Source organism: Pelodiscus sinensis, chromosome 3 (assembly GCF_052426305.1).
Source record: "Pelodiscus sinensis isolate ZL-2025 chromosome 3, ASM5242630v1, whole genome shotgun sequence".
NCBI classification, from domain to species: Eukaryota; Metazoa; Chordata; order Testudines; family Trionychidae; genus Pelodiscus; species Pelodiscus sinensis.
In genome coordinates this window covers 11514155-11532350 of record NC_143054.1, presented here as the reverse complement: position 1 = coordinate 11532350, position 18196 = coordinate 11514155, and positions in this window count along the sequence as shown.

Here is an 18196-nt window from a genome sequence, read left to right as displayed (position 1 = left end):
TCGTGCTTCACCCTGGAATCGCTCAGTTAACTTTAGACCCTTGCGTTTGTTTCCAAAGCGCGTTCTGTTGTTCTGCAAGAAACAGAAAAGTCCCACGACTAATAGGTGGAGGGATGGGAATGGGGAGGGGACTAGGAAGTTCCTCTGTTATCCTGCAACCATTGCGTAACAATTCTTTTGTCCCGCCAACCAGGGCAACTCACCAGCTCTTTAGAAAGCCAGTGGCCTGATGCGAAATTCCTGTGAAAACACCCTGAAAGGGCCCGGAGAAGTTTCGCAAGCCCAGAGGGGGTCTTTCCACTAACATGGCAGGATCGGGCTGTATATTGTGGCAATAATCAGAGGCTCGTTCATGAGATCGTAACTTCTGGCCATCAGCTTTTAGAATCGCAGTTATCGAGACCAATGTATGGCTTGGCTAAGTACATTGGCACGTGCTCTGGAAATGCACTAGCAGGAAGCAAAACAATCCTACGGTCTAGTCCTGTTCTCACCTCCCTTTTTCCATGGGCTTGAATCCATCCGGATCAGGCCCCGGATATCTGTCTGTCTGTCTTAAAAATACACACCAGTATCGTTGCAAAACTTTTGCTAGTTCTATTTCCTATTACAGAACTTCACAGTGATGTATATAGTCGTAAACATCCTTTTTGTCTTTCGTACCCATTTGGGGCGAACTCCTTTCTTGCCCAACTACAGTGAGTGATCCACATTTATACAGGGTCCCATACATAACACCTCTTTTGTCCCTATGCTGAAAATAGTCAAATGTCTTTCCACACTGCAAATCTCTTCATTGGACCCTCCTTCCCCGTCCCATTAGTAGGCATATAGAGGTTTCTAGAGTTGGATACATATGTATGGAAATCAGGACATTTCAGACCACCTCGTTTCAAAGAAATAAAACACAATTTCTTTGTTGCTGTTCCTCCAAATTCTGCATTATTTACATGCAACATGCTATCACCAGAAACTAACAGACTTTGTGAAGAAGCGGTTAGAAAAGTAGTTTATTTTGCCTTTCCTTTTGAACCTCTTTAGGTTTAGACTCCGTTGCTAAAAGGGAAAACGACTGCAAATAGTGAGCTGCTATGTGCAGCCGAGTTTTCTTTATTTACATATGGACCCGAGGCAGAAGCTGCTAAACGTAATGCGGCGCTAAGTAAATGATAACAGTTCTGACGCCCTTTCATGTCTCCAAATTTCATAGGCAACACACACACACACACGAGACTAGGCAACACACACACACACACACACACACACACACACACACACACACACACACACACACACACACACACACACACACACACGACTATGGTCCTGTTCCAGCTCCCATTTAAACCAAGGCAAAGTTTCCTTTGATTTTGATGCGAGCCAGGATGGTCCCTCTACTTGTAATTGTCGTCTCTTAACTATCACCTATAAAATCCCTCTGTTTACAAATTAAGTGTTCACATGACCATTTCATCATAGGATACTGTCTATAAGGTGCTCCCTACAGGATGGAGTTTGTAGTTTCCATTCAATCTCTCTACACAATGGCGTTGGGTCTAATTAATTTTGCTCCCCCCCCCAAAAAAAATCTCCGAATTATTTCACACTTGCACTGATAGGTTTATATCCCCACCAGGAGAGATCAAATATCCACGTTCAGATATCTCCATTAATTTGAAGAAGGGAATTAAATTCTTTACAAGAGTTGAAAAAGCAATGTCAAAATTAGATTAAACAACGCGTTATCTCTGGTGCAGAATGATGTATACCGTTTGTTGCCTTTCTGATGCAGGAACAGGTCGCATGCTTGATTGGGACTCAGTTCTGAATTATAGTATTATTGATTGCTATGATTATTTATTTCTGATATATTTTCGAATACAGGAGCAAACAAATGCCCAATACAAGGGAACATTTAATTGAATAGATGAGGGGTTTGATATTTCCATCTGAGTGTACGCCAGATAATCAGACTGACAAAGAAAATCCTATGTCATGTCAGTAACTTTCGCATTTTTATTTAGAAATGGTGACTTGATTCAAATTGTAGCATGAGGTGTGTGTGTGTGTGGGTGGGTGGGTAGGTGGGTGGGTGTGTCCATCCGTCCGGACCGGGAGGAAAAGGGGAAGAAATGTGATTGTTTACAAAGTATATTAAAATCAGTTACTGTATATTTGCTTCATGGAATCACCCCCGAGTCTAGCTCTCGGTACTTTTTAGTTCGTCATAAAGAGGTTTTCGCTGGAGTCCTTGTGCTAAGAGACGTTTCATTGACTTAAATGCATTCTCCTGTTGACATCAGTGTGAGTTTCACAGGAGCATGGACTCTAGTTCCGGTTCAAAATAGGTTAAAAGCAGAGAGCAACAATCAGGATGAGAATAATGATCGATCTCGCCTTTAGTCTGATGTTTCTGTTGTTTGATTCCAGAGTTCGCTCGATTTAGGTGATGGAAAAGGAGCATGTCCAGATGCGTATTAAAACATGACAGCATGATTCAGCGGCTAATAATAATGGAAAAGACAGATTGCTTGATGATACAACTTTTGGGAATGGGTGCCTGGCACATATCGTTCATATACATAGTCTGGTTTAACATTAGTTTAATATTTATAATTGGAACAATACAAGCAAGAGGAAAAGAGAGCTGTTCTAAACCGATTGTTTATTATGTATTATAAACATTGACTTTTGGGGATATAATATTACGGATCATTTTTGGTGTGTGATGTGCATAGTTAAAATAAACCGCTTTTAACTTGACTGGGACATTAGTTATCTAGTGTGTATGTATGATCATATACACTCAAAAGTACGAATAAATATAACTTAAAAAATGGAGAGAAACCCAGATGGGTCCAGTCAATTTAATTCACACACTTTTGCTGACATAGAACTCAGTTGTTCAAATAAAGGAAGCGTGTTCCTATCCCTTCATTTATGTTGGTGGGGAAATGGTTTACGTTTCTAAGGATTGTTTAACCCGTAACTTTCCGTGATACCTTTCCAGAGACCCTAAACAAGCACCGAACTCTAGGCTGTATTTTATAAGCATTGCTCGTTTACTTTCTCCCTATCTCGTGAAAGCGGAATTTGATTCCAAAGTTTGGAAATAAGAAGAATAAGCAAGAGTGGGATTGGGTTGATGGATCTTTCTCCTGTTGACAGGATATTCTAACTTAAAATGTATATTCTAATGACTTCGAGAAAGGAACAGCCCCTACCTCTGCGTAATTCTAAGGCGGGCATATGTGCCAATTAGATTTTTTTCTGTAGCTATAGGTACATGATGGTTCTGTGCGGCTGTGTATGTAGGTGGGTTATTGACCCGCAGGGAGTATGTTACTGCTATTTGTCTTTTCCGGAGTAGAAAATTAAGACTATAGTGTTATTTTCTCCCGTCTGCATTAGTCTTTTTCTTTCAATTTACTTTAGACCAAACAGGTCGCCACATTCCATGCGCACAGAGAGTCATTCTGAGTTTCTTTCCTGTGACCGCGGTCCTTGGACATCTATGGGATGCGGTAGGATGGAGTGTAACTTTCAATCCATTTTAGAGCAAGGGACTCTTTCACTCAACTGCAAGCTGGATGGGGGAGGGGGGGAGGCGAGGCTATTTGTACTGTCTAATGTAAGCTCACACCGACCTCCTTCCACATCCCCTCAGTATTGCACGCAGAGCTTTTATTTGTTATGCGCAGCAGCTTCACTCAGGAGAAGAAGGGCAAAGATTGTGGAATCTCCAGCAGTGGAGAAATTTAAGAGCAGGTGAGCTAGACATCTATCAAGGATGGTCTAGATGGTGTTTGGTCCTGCCGTGAGTGCTCGATGAGCTCTCAAGGACCCCTCCAAGTCCCAGTATGATTCTAGGAGTCTGTGATTTGTCCAGGGAGTGGGATATTAATACCCAAGCTTTAGAAAATGTAGAGCCATTCAGTGGGCCTGATCCCAAGCCCATTGAAGTGAATGCCAAACCTCCTATTGGCTCCCAGGCCAGGTAGAACTGGGCTCTGCTTCTGGCAAAGTTGCTGTCTAAAAATAATTATAAAAGAGGCTTTGCTTGCTGCAAGAAGGGCTCTGATTTCCGCCCTCCCTCTAGTGAGATTAGTTGGCTCTCCAGCGTCCACGCTTTTCCCACTGTTTTGACTTTCAGAACCTTGTTTGGAAATCGGTCCCTAGATGCATTAAGTAGCCAGGTGATAACTAGGTTGTCCTGCCGGCGTCCCTCCCCCTTCCTTTTTTATCCCCCCTATCTTCTACCCTCCCCCCTTTCCCCAGCATTCTGTCAAGCAATAGGCTGTAAAATAGTTATCCAGACCAGCAGACAGGCAAGTGCCGCTTGAGAGTAATTTCTGCCCCAAGCGTGGAGCCAGGGGCGAAGCAAGCGTGCTCTCTAACTGATCAACCTGGATATTTCATTATTCATTAATTTACTGTTTAACCAAATCCCACTCATTATCCGAGGCAACGCTTGGCAGAGCCCAGCGAACAGTAGCAGTTGGTGTCAGGCGTGGAGAATTGGCCCATTTGATCCTGGGCTGTTTTATTATTCAACACCACTGACTGAGAAAAAGGGCCATGAATAATAAAGAGCCCAAGCGTGTTTGAACTGAGAGGCATGACACAGCCTTACAAAACAGCAGCGAGAGAATTAAAGGCGAGGTGGCCCAGGCTTTGCATTTGTGAGTCCGGCTATGGCCACAGACCTTGCGATCCTACGTTGTTCTATAGTAAAATGTGACCGTGCCCAACAACAATGCTCATAATTAAAACAGTAAATGAGGAATAACAAACACATAAGTTATCACAAACTCACTAAGTTCAAAGGGGCAGCTGTATTAGTCTGTAAGTGGAAAAACTTAAAAAACAACCAATAGTCTTGTAGCACTTGAGAGACTAACAAAACATGTAGATGGTACCATGAGCTTTCGTGGGCACAGCCCACTTCTTCAGATGAGTGGAGTTTAAGGGGTCCAATTTTCAAATAAATAGCACAGAGAGCATGGGGGGTGGGAGGAGGGAGAAGAAGAGGAAAAAAAGGAAAAAAAGAAGGAAAAAAAGGGGAAGAAATTGTCAGATGTCCATGCTAAATGAAGCTGGTAAGAACACTTAATACCCACTCTAAGTACCCTTTGTTGGTTTTTATGTCATTAGGCTGTGGCCACCCAGCCAATGTCTTTTCCCACTATGTTCCACATCCTAATGACATACAAAACAGACAAAGGGTACTTCGAGTGGGTACTCAGTGCTCTTACCAGCTTCATTTAGCATGGGCACTCTAATTGACAATTTCTTTCACCCTTTTTTCTAATTTTTTCCTCCTCTTTCCCCCTCCCATCCCCTCTCTGTGCTAGTTATCTGAAAACTGGACCCCTCAAATGCCATTCGTCTGAAGAAGTGAGTTGTGCCCACGAATGCTCATGAAACCATCTACATGTTTTGTTAGTTTCTAAGGTGGTGCAAGACTACTGGTTGTTTTTAAAGTTTTCCCATAAACTAGTTTGCTTTCTTCTCATTCCAATGATACATCCATAGCGCACCTAGACCTCCAATTTTTGGTCGTGATCCAGCAACCACATATAGACAAGCATCCCTAATGCTCACTGACCAAGATTAGGCTAAAGTTATGTTTTCAAAAGTGGCTGGAGAGTTGGGGTGCTTCCATGGTGAGGGTGGTTAATTCCTGATAGTTTAGCAGGGCCTGACTTTGTATGGTTGGGTACTTTGCAGGTGGGATCCCTGCCCCTCCCCCTGCAAAGAAGGCACTAAAATCACTAGTCACTTTTGAAAATGTACATAGAAAGAGTTTTTGGCATATGAAAGGGTGACAAGGGCAAACCAAAATGGTTGAGCAGCTGAATTAATACTTGCAACTGAAATACGCACAAAAGCAAACCTGGAATAACCACAGCAGAAACCAAACCAACCACACACACCACCCCAAAGCCCTTTAAAATAGAAAGATATTGATATTAAGTTTTGTGTTGAGGAAATCAAAATATTCCTTTTGATCCTTCAACAATAAAGACTCGCTCTGGTCCTTCCATACTGTAACTTTATTACTTGTTGTTTCTAATAACTGTTGAATGTACTATGATTATTATTTTTTCCCATACAAAGAAATATCATTAAACTCATCCGGCCAAATTAATCCCTACTATAATTCCACTAAAATAAAAAAAGCAACAGCATCTGGCTTTTTTCAGTTGTCCCCAGCCCTTGACTTTGCCAGGCACCCCTCTCTTGGCTCTGTACCTTTATGATACCACTTTTGTCTCAAGCACTGCTTGAGGGTCCTGCCTCTACTCCTCTTCCCCCTTTTCCATGCATAAAACTGGGAATCAGAAGGCAGAATGGTTGGGTGTGAAGTGGTAATCACAGGAACCAGGTAATCGTCACCTATTAGTCCTGGTCAGGATCAACAAAGACCTCACAATGTATTTAGGTTTGGATGGTTTGTCTCAGTTGGTGATTTTATTCTACCCAACGTCTCTCTTTATTTGTGGCCTGGCCTTCAGCAAAAAGATCTCAGAACAGATTACGAGTCTTCTGTTGTGGGAACATTCATATAGACATAGATTGGGCCCAGTTCTGAAGCAGAACCACTAAGAGTGTCAGTGGGATTTCTACTTGACTGTATTCTAAATTTAGAAATATAAAATAATCCTAAATCTGACTGCCACAAAAATTGCCTGAATAATAGTAGCATTTCATTTTCTTTTCCCAGTGCAACTTGACAAAGATCAGAGGGTCCGTTTGGATAAGCACCTGGCAGTTTATCCAGAGCTTTGCCAATCTCTGTGAGTCAAAATTTCTGTAGAAATTTTTCAAGAGCAGGAAGTCATACCAGACTCCAGGGGCTTCTACTTGCAATCTGGAAGCAGGAAGAGCAATGGAATAGGAAAACTGGGGTGAAAAGAGCTTAAAGAACTACCCCCCCCCCAAAAAAAAGTTCAGATCAGATTTTTTTTCTAAGCACAGGTGAAAGTTCAGCGGTGTGTTTGTGTACCATCGCTATTTTTTGTGATTTGGTCCACTCCCTCATAATATTCAAAATCATTGTGCAAAGCCATTGATTTAAACGTCATGAACAAAGATAACCCTTCCTCTGACATTTGGCCTAGATGGTAATTAGATCTAACACCTCACTAGTCAGCCTGCTGGTGTTGAATCTTGCCAGAATAAGTTTTCTGGGACCAAATTACCATTGAAATTAAAAGACTGTCTGGGCCTGAGGTCTTTCATTAACAAAATTGTGGGGCCAAAAAAGGAAAGAGATAGTTTCATGTTTATGATCATGGTGCTGAACTGGAGGTCAGAATTCCATTCCCTACACTACCACGCAGCTCATGTGTGACCCTCAAATTACCCACTCACTCTGTGTCCAGGTTCCTCCTCTACAAAATGGAAATAATAATTTTCCCAAAGACATATGGTGCAGATGAACACATTAATGGTAGTGAGAGGCATGTGCACTGTGGTGAGACGGGGCCCTTCCCTCTAACCTTTGTCTGTCTTATTTATTGAGTTGGTGAGCTGAGGAGGGGACTGTCTCACTGTGTTTGTACAGCATCTGGCACAGTGGAACCTTGAATAGTTGCTGTCATGCTCAAATTCTTATTAAAATTAATGTTACAAACAGTATCTCATTGCTGATAGTAGTATCTAGCAGTTCAGGACACCCCAAAGAGTATTTTAATGGGAAGGAGGTAATGCCCTGGGGACAGTGGTCCTCCTTGAGAAGGGGGCCGACAGCCTTGCTGGATTCCTGGTCAAAGTGTGTGTTTGGGTGGGAGGCTTCCTGCTCCCAGAAGGGGTGAGGCCTTGGGTGGAAGGGGCGGGGCAGAGAAGGGTGAGGCGGGGCCTGGCAGCCAGCACTCAACGCGGCTCGGAATGCACCATGCAGCACTCCAGCCCGGTGCACTGGCTGCGAGCCCTGGGCCCGTTAGAATTGCTGGGTCCCAGAGCAGTTGCCCTCTTTGTCTCCCCCATCAGTGGACCTGCTCTTGTGTATAGGTAGCCAACTGCAATTACTTTGTTTTCTGTGGGGCCAAAATGACAGCTGGACCTTTCCAGTGTGTTTCTGAATATGATGAGCAGGCATGTGCATCCCAATGAGAGTTATTGACTGTAAGTGGATGTGAATGTAAGGGAAGGATTACACTCTAGATGCAGAATTGTGGGTTTAATTGAATGTGATTGTAATTAAGTGTGGGGGTAGTATTGGTAGTATAATGGAATGGGAGCGTGAGGGTGTGATTTTAATTAGGTGTGGGTGTAGCTCTGTGAGTATAAGCCAATCTGAGTGTTGGGGAATGGGCATGTAACTGAATGTGAAAGTATCTGACTGAGTCTATGTTAATTAATGGTGATAAGAGTGGATGATTGTAATTGAAGGTGAGAGTGAGGCTGAATGTATATATGACTGAACAGACATGTGATAGACTGATTGTTATGAAAATGGGTAGATTGTTTCTTCCTGTGTTTACCAACATCAGGGTTGTACAATCTACCACTTCATCACAGAAAACCGCAGTTGAACTTTGGTTGTGTTTATACACACATCAGCTACAGCGAAATCAGTCTCATTGATTGTAAGGTGAGGTAGATGGATCAGTACGTGCTTAGCACCAGGAGAAAAAGTTGTAAAAACAGGCCCAATGTGAACATATATAAGTCAAATGGTCTGAGGTAAATAGAATTAAGTTTAATAAGGACAAATGCAAAGTGCTCCACTTAGGAAGGAACAAGCCATTTCACACACACAGAATGGGAAGTGACTGTCTAGGAAGGAGTACGGCAGAAAGGGATCTAGGGGTCATACTGGACCACAGGCTAAATATGAGTCAACAGTGTGACGCAGTTGCAAAAAAAGCAAACATGATTCTGGGATGGATTAACAGGAATGTTGTGAGCAAGGCACGAGAAGTCATTCTTCCACTCTACTCTGTGCTGATTAGGCCTCAATTGGAGTATTGTGCCCATTTCTGTGCATCACATTTCAAGAAAGCTGTGGAGAAATTGGAGAAGGTCCAGAGAAGACAATAAAACGATTAAAGGTCAAGAAAACATGAGCTATAAAGCAAGGCTGAAGGAATTGGGCTTATTTAGTTTAGAAAAGAGAAGACTGAGAGGTGACATTATAGCAGTTTTCAGGTATCTAAAAGAGTGTCACAAGGAGGGAAAAAATTGTTCTCCTTTGCCTCTGAGGATCGGACAAGAAGCAATGGACTTAAACTTCTGCAAGGGAGGCTTAGGTTGGACATTAGGAAAAACTTCCCAACTGTCAGGGTGGTTAAACACTGGAATAAATTGCCTATGGAGGTTGTAGAATCTCCATCGCTGGAGATATTTAAGAGCTGATTAGACAGACATCTAGATCTATATGGTGCTCAGTCCTGCTGCGAGGGCAGGGAACTGGACTTGAAGATCTCTGGAGGTCCCTTCCAGTTCTAGTGTTTTATGATTCTATGAGTTCCTAGCTTGTGGTAGCCCTTCATCACTCAGTTCTTCCATAAACGAGACCAGAAAAATCCTAAAACTCCCAACTTTCCTTTGTGAATCACTTTGAGGCCTACACTGTGCAAAACATCGGTATTATTATAATTTTACAAACAGATGTATAAGTATTCAAGACTTTCATACCATCTCTGTAACATCGTGTTCCTCTTTGCTGTAAGAAGCCTATAAGGATTTCATTTATGAGACCTAATTCAATCCGGAGTAGAAGCCCAAGCTGAAAAATACCCATCTGGATCCAGAATTCAGCATCACCCCCACCTCATGCTGCACAAATCTAGGAGTGTCCAAATGTCACAGCATTTATCTGTATACCCCTGAGCTGAGAAGAGTTTTTGTACAGAAGTATCAGGGTACATATGTTGGGCCCAATACCAAAAGGAGCTATTTTCTCTGTCCCAAATATGAGGTAGGATAGGAGTTTTCCTAATAGTTAATGATGTGTGTGTGTGCTCTCCTATTGTATGTACACTCTGCTGTGCTATTTATACCTCACTACATGCCTTTTTGGCTTTGAATCATCTGCAGAGCTGAGCACAGGCACAAAGAAATGTGAAAATAACCAGAAAAAGACAATGTGACAGGGGCTACAGTTTAAAGATAGGCCATTTCCTAAAATAGGGATGTTTGCTAGCAGTTTGGAAACATAGTGCTCTGAAGAGTAGCAGCAACAGCAGTGAAAATCCTCCACTGATTATTGCACCTCCAAACCCGGCAGAAAAAAATTGAGAGTATTTTATAAGTGAGGGACACTCAGTATCTCTGCTTCAGTAGACCCAGTTTTTAGTGTCTGGGTTTCAGTGCCTACAAGGTCCACTGATTTTAACTAGAGTGGTGGATAGAAAACCACTGAAAATCAGGTCCCTGGACTCTGATCCTGTACCAGTTCAAACCAGTGGCTCCACTCCTGTTGACACCAGTGGTGCACGGTTGGGTCCTTCATATATCAGTCTTGAAGAATGAATCACTGCACATGTCTATAGAGGTTTCAAAGGGAAATGACCTGATTAAAAATAACATACTCCAGGGAAGTGGTTTCAGTTCCAGACCTCCCTCATGAATAGAATCACTGATGTTCTCCTTGGAGAGCTTGATATTACATCTGCTGCAGACTTGTTGCTGTGGTTGACTGAGAGGTTTGCACCACCCCTAAGGGCACATCTACACAGCAGGGCTAAAGTCGAATTAAGCTCCGCAACTTGATCTACATCAATTGCGTCGCTTAAGTCGAAATAGCTTAATTCAGCTTTTGGTGCTGTCTACACAGCAGGAAGTTGAAGGAAGAACACTCTAACCTTCGACTTCCCTTACTCCTCATAAAATGAGGGTTACCGGAGTCGGAGCAAGAAGTCCTCCTGCTCACCATTATTTTGAAATAAAGGCTTGTCATATAGACACGCTCTTTGTTATTCCGAAATAATGCTGCTGTGTAGAAATAGAAATAGAGTTGGAAAAGTGCCATCCTGGGAGGTGACAATCATCCTAGTTGTGCTCAAGGTGTTGAGAGTTTCATAGTTCCTGACAGCAGGATCTTTTCCATAAAGTGAATGGGAGGAGGGCTATTCCTAGAGCTAGCCAGTTAGTTAATTAAAATTTCTGGAAGCTATGGTGAAACTTGAGTCAGATTACAGTGCTCAGTAGGGCAAACCTAAGCTTTCTTCTGAGTTTTTCTAATGTAGGATGAAAGGAAGGACTGGCAATGTCCTTCTCAGGCCATGCATTTGTCCCTGAGACCACTGACAAGGGAAAGTGAAGTCTGCTCTACAGCTTTTGCTAAGGGGCCCTTGCCTTCAATTAATCTGTAGAGGCACATGGCTTTAGCCCCCAAGGTCACAGGTTCAATCCTACCTGTTGACAACCTGGTCCATTGACTTTACTTAGTCTTTGTACCAACAGCAACAATATCAGACAAGTCTCTCAGCATCTGAACGAGAGTGGCCATCACTAGGAAAGCAGCAGCAGAATGCAGAAAAAAGTTCTCTGCTTTCCCGAAGCCCAAAAGGTGAGCATGTGTTTTGCAGGATAGGGCACAACACCCATTTCCTACCTGTACTTTGCAATTATCAGTCCCAGTGCAAAGGACACATATGCACACAATATTCAGCATACGTAATCTGAGCAACTACATACTCCACCTTTAACTGAGAAGATTCATGGAGCAACAGCTCTCACATGGAAATAATAATAGTTCTTAGCATTGTTATGCAACTTGGAATGCTCAAAGAACTTCCCAAACATTAACTAGTTAATGGCTATTGCATTGTATTGTTGAAGAGCAATATGGTATTCTATGTATCACACAGATATTGTCTAAAATAAATATTTGGATGTGGGCTCAAACTGGGGAAAAGTAGAGATAACAAGGTCTGTAAGAGTGTGTCTACACAGCCCTCTTAGTTTGAAATAAGCTACGTAATTTGCATTACACAAATTTTGAGTGTATTTCAAAATAACTTATTTTGTAATTTGGCGCTGTCTACAAAGTGCCAAATTTCAAAATAACACACTATTCCAAAATTCTCTTTAACCCTCGTGGAACGAGGGTTACCAGGATTTCGAAATAATGTACCCATTATTTCAAAAAATATTTGGAATATTATATTTTGAAATAACAGGCATGTTTAAAAGATGTGGGGTAGCTATTTCGGGATACCGCTGATACCCCAAAATAGCCCCGCTGTCTAGATATACCCTTAGTAACGTTTCTTTCTTTCTTTCTTAGCTTGTCATAGGAATGTGGCTTTAATGTCATGGCAGGAGTGTCATTTTCTTTGGGATATGGGCACAAATGAATAGGAGTTGTTTGGAAATAACTGGACCAAATACTCCTTTCCCCTCTCACATGCCCTGTGTATAACAAGGGCTTTGCAAGTGCAAATGACATCACTGTGGAGAGGGAATTACAAGAATAGATCCCAGCTAAGCTAACGTTACTGCTATTGGATATGAAAGGATTAGTAAACACAGTCTTTAGCACTTCCTGCTATGCAGAGTGTGAGACCATTGGCGATGTACTGCACCATGTACTTCCACTCTGCTGTCCATCCACAAAGACTCTTTTCAGTGTCCCTCACAGAGCCTGGCTCTGGAGCTTTGCACTGTAGTACCCAGAGAACTATGGAGTTTCTAGATCTATGGAATATCCGTCCCTTTTGAGGCCTGACCAGGCCCAGCCAAAGAGTTTGTGGGGTCCAAGGCGGCATGCTGACAGCGGCTGTGCTGGATGGCCAGGCAGCTCCCAGCCAGGACAGTGAGCCAGCAGCTAGGCAGACGGGCGCCGGGCAGCGCGGAGCCCTGGAGGGGCAGGACCCAAAGCAACCGCCTTGCTCGCTTTGCCCTAAGACTGTGCCTGTGCCTGACCAATTAATTTCAAAGTGCCTGGGACTGGGAACTAGGATGGTCACGCTTCCAAGAAACTATCATGTATTTTTGCTGCAATTGGGGTCCTGACTATCCTTAGAGGGTTCGTATCTTTGAAATCTGTACTTCTTATGCTGGATACCAAAGAAGTGATGGTGAGAGTAATTCATACGTAAGGTGAAATATGTGGTTCAGCTTCAGTCTACAGGAGAGACCGAGAACCCACTATTCAATGAGAACCACTGCCAAGGAGGGAAGTGAGCTTAAAATGAGCAAGGCCCATCAACAATTTCACCTTCTAAAGATTCTTCACATTGCGGGTCACAGGACTGCTGATTCACAATGCAGCTGAGAGTTCAAGCCAATTTAAATCTAGAATGGATGAGCGCTCTCGATGTTCCCTGAGCCCTCATCTCTATTTTCTCCCCGGAAGTCTCATGTTATCTGGGGCTGTGATTTTATCAGCCCTATACACCTGAGGAATGCTGAACCAGATCAGTCACTGAATGGGACTTTCCAAGGAAACCCAGGCAGTAAAGATGAGCTTGAACCACAAAGTTTTGATTTGGCATTGGGCTTCCCAGAAGAGGGGAGGTGTCTGACCTTGGTTTACTAGGAAGTGTTGCTGGTGACTTGGTAGATGATACTCTCTTCCCTTTAGTACTGGACCAATATACTGACACAGTGATGGGATCAGTGTTACTGGAGGGGCTCATTGTCAGATGAGGTATAAAAGGGAGACTATTGCTCTTTCTAGCCAGCCATCAGAATTCCATGACCCTTTGATTACAAATATAGATATTAACCTCTGTTTCCCTGCCAAATTCTACCCGGGGATGTTCCATATTACAGGCAGTCCCCGACTTACGCGGATCCGACTTATGTCGGATCCGCACTTACGAATGGGGCTTTCTCACCCCGGAGGTCGAGGTGGCGGATTGCTACCTGCGAGCTCCGGGGTGAGAAAGCCCCGTTCGTAAGCTGCTCCAGCAGACCAGGGGCACTGGGCGGGTTCCCGCGCTTCTGAGGCTTTGCCAGAGCAAACTAAACTGTTGTATGTTGTTGTGTCCCATTGAAGAACTCTGGTGTTCCACCCCAGAGATTGCAGCACTGCCATGATGGAAAGGGGATTAGATCTGTGTGTCTCTGGAATCCAAAGAAATCATTGATCCCCCTGTGGAGGCTTTCTATAATACTTTTGTATTTTTAAAAATCTGAAGTTGTCATCAGCCCTCCCTTCCTTGTCTTTTAATACCAAGTTATTCTACATGTCTCTCGTTATGCTCTTTGGCAGCAACTCTGTAACACTGAGGCAACCATTGCAAATGAGATATTTGAAACTGAGCTTGAAACTTTTGTCTTCTCCTTCCTGCCTTGGGGATTTATGTAAACAAACAAATAAAGAATGTTTCCTAAGTCAGAAGATTCTCTGGGCTTATCCACGTCTTTCAGGACTTCATGAGCAGGAAGGAAGGTTTGGCAGTTTTTCATTTCCTGTGAGACTATCACAACTTGGAACAATAATGGAGTCTGGAATTGCTCTTCGTATGTATTGAAATTATCAGCAGAATAGAAGGGAAAATGCACCAGGTGAGATCAGAGATATACAAATAATTTTCATATTACAAAATAGTTTTCTTCCTTTAAATGGCGTGAAAGGCTAATCCATTTGGAATCCAAGCTGTGTATTTATCTGGCAATATATTTCACTGCCAATAATTCCATCCTATATTATTATGGCAATACATTTTTGTTTGTTTGGAATTTTGCTATTGGTATTAAACGCTGAACAAAGCTCGCTGTTCTGGCCCTGCATCTGACAAATCACTGGCTATCGGTAATGAACACTTGAGTACAGATCAGTACATTTATAAGATGCAATAGCAAAAAGGTTAATTTAAATTCTGACTTTAAAAGCCTCCACTGACTATGTTGGGACCAAAAAAAAGATAGGTTAAAGGGACGATATGACTCAAGAATTCCAGGACAACCCAAATACAGAGTCTATGAGGTCCTGGCTTTAAAATAACCTGAAGGAACATAAATCAAATAATAATTTGGTAGACTTTAAAGCAACAGTGTATGGCTGGGGCAAATAGATCATGCGCAAAAAGGATACTGCTTAAATTTCAGCCATAGAAACTTGAAGATTTTGCAACACTTCCAAATGTTCTCTATATGCAGAGACAAATCCCATAAAATACATGCATGGTGCGTTATACACACAGAGATTCTAATTTTTATTTATAGAAGGGGAGGGTGAAGTAATTATCAATTGCTGCTGAAAACCCAAACAGACACAACAGCAAATCAAAATTTGCTTCTGGGGAAGGAAAGGCTATGAGACAGCACTATTCTACACAATAACCGGGCTCATGGGCTTGCTAAGAGGTTATAGAAACTTTTCCCCCTTGGCTATTGCTTCAAATACAGCCCAATGACAGGACCACCTGAAGGCTGTACTGTAGAGTAGTAAGGGGCAACCTAAGCTAGTGAGTGGGCAGCATGAGTGACCCTTCATCTGCGTGGGCTGCAAGTTTGTCAGACCTAGGAGGGTCTCCTGGTTTAGGGTAGTTTTGCTTACTGCGCTTGTATACCTTGAATTTTCCAGGGGTGGGGGGAATGGAGGGTAAGAATGCTGAGTGAAAGGTAGCTCCACTTTGATTGGATGCAGAGGGAGCGCATGGCTCTCACAGCCAATGTTGTGTGTAGTCAGCACACCCCTCACTTCACGTACCCTTGATTTAAGTGTGTGTCACTTTAATATGAAAAAAAAAACCCTCAACCATGTGGATGAAAATTAGCAGAATCTGGCAAACCTGTGCACAGCAACAGTAAATAAAATGTCTCGTGGGCCACACATAAAACTCCACTGAGCCACTTTCAGCCCTCAGGCGGTAGATTGCTCACCACTACAGCAGAGTATGTGAACTCAGTTTGGTTGTGGCTTAGTGAAGAGGTTTCCATATTACAAAACCAAATCTTTCTCACATTCACCCCTCAGTCATACAAGTTATATCTGCGTAGCAGAGGACTGGGATCTCCTTATCATCTATGCTTGTAGTCTCAGAAGAGAGACCTGACTGGACATGGAGAACCACACACTTAGAGGTGTTCCCTCCGTGTCAGCATTCAGATACATTGGCAGGGCTATTTAGAGAGGTTTGTAGTCTCCATTCCGATTGGTTCTGTACATTCATAAAGTGCTAATTTTCAAGTCTATTAATCTGGCATTTTTCAAGTTCATCCCATCAATGTGTTCATATATTAGGACTCTGCTTGATAATTCCTCACCCATGAAGGGCCCACTGTTACACCCAGGGGCACGTCGACACTACGCAGAAGATTGACGCAGCTGCAGTTAATCATCTGGGGGTTGATTTAGCGGGTCTAGTATAGACTTACTAGATTGAACTCGAAGGGCTCCCCCGTCGGTGTCCGTAGTTCTGTTCCTCACAAGGAGTAAGGGAAGCTGAGGGGAGTGTTTGCTCCCTGTGGCCTCCCACTGTGGGGACAGCGCAGAAACACGATGTAAGATACAACAAGTCCAGTTACACAATTTACGTATCTTACTTCGCCCTTCCCATGTCGTGTAGAGGAGGCCTCAGAATCTCTTTTCTGACATAATTTTAGTTTCTTTCTTTCTTTCTTTCTTTCTTTCTTTCTTTCTTTCTTTCTTTCTTTCTTTCTTTCTTTCTTTCTTTCTTTCTTTCTTTCTTTCTTTCTTTCTTTCTTTCTTTCTTTCTTTCTTTCTTTCTTTCTCCCATTCACTCACCATCCCCTCCCTCATTCTCTGAACTTGCACCTGCAAATCAGCAGTCCATTCTAAAATGTCTAGGAACTTTTATAAAGAGAATTTGCAAAGCAACCATGTCCTGAAAGCACCATGCTTGGAATAAATAACAGAAAAATTAGTCTTTTCAGAGCAAATTGCACTCAGTCGGAAGCGGTAAAATTAAAATAATCAGCATGCCAATAATTCTAATCAATATGCCCCCTTTGCATGTCAGGCTACAAATGCAGAACAAAGCTGGTTTTACACTGACATTTTAAACATCTGGGACTTTTTATTCATTCATGAAGTTTGTGACTAAGATTTGAAAAGCTGTTTAAACAAGTGTGTTGATACACATAAGGTTTGCTGTGTGTGTATGTATACACACACACACACACACACACACACACACACATATATATATATAAAGCATCAGTAACATACATTTGTGTATCACTCCCAAAATCTTGCCAACTGGGGACAGAGTTTAAATTGTTGGCACATGTTACTAAAGTGCTCTTTGCAGTGGAAATTTCCCCATGCCAGCTCACAGGTTAGCTTAGTGTTTGATTTAATCCAAATGGCATTAAAAAGCTGGGATTGATTGGAGTCCAAAATGGAGAGTTTATGTTGGTAATTCTCACATTAGTATTTTTCTGTTGTTAATCGAAATGATTATTTGTGTTGGAAAAGCATATGACATGGTAGAACTAATAATAAAGGGACTGATCCAATCTATCTAATGTGCTTTCATGGTCACCATCGCTGGAATCTAAGTATCTCATGGTCTTGAATGTAGTTGCACAAACCTCCTGTGACATACGGAAGTAATTTCTATTTCCACAAAGAACTAAAGAACTCACCCTTGGTAACAGGGAAAGTCCGTGGCAGAATATGAGATTGACCCCAAGTTCTTAACCAGTTTCTAAACATTAGCCAATTCTACTGGAACAAGATCCCCCAAATAACTTCAGAAGCCATTAAATATGTCTGTAAAGTGTTGATTCAGCAGAGTACTTATCACATGAGTAACTTTATGCACATAAGAAGCACCATTTGACACCGGTGGGATTACCCATATGTTTAAAGTTATGATGAGCAGCCTTAAAAGTGCCTTGCTGGTCCAGGACTTAAATCTCCTGTTAACTTTAATGGAGTTTGTTAGGACCAAGTACTTCTCAGCATCAGGCCATTACAGAGATCTCTGCATCCATGTGCCTGCATTGTGTAGCAGATGATCATTTCAATATCATAAACTCCGCAGAGCTGTAGGAGACCCCAGTGTTGGAGTTCAGTTCTAGGGAGAGCTTATGCTGCGTGGTGTCCTCCTGCAGTCTCATCTATTACTCCAAGTATTGTCTCTTAGGGGAATGAAGAAAGATGGTTCCATTCATGACTGCAGCTGGGACTGCTAGGAACAGTTCCTACACGTGTTTCATTGACTATGGCAGGTTGCTGTAAGTGCGTGAAGCAGAGGATTCTGAGCTGCCACCTTTTCGACTAACTCTTTCTGTGGCCAGGAGAAAGACCCTTCCTTGCCTT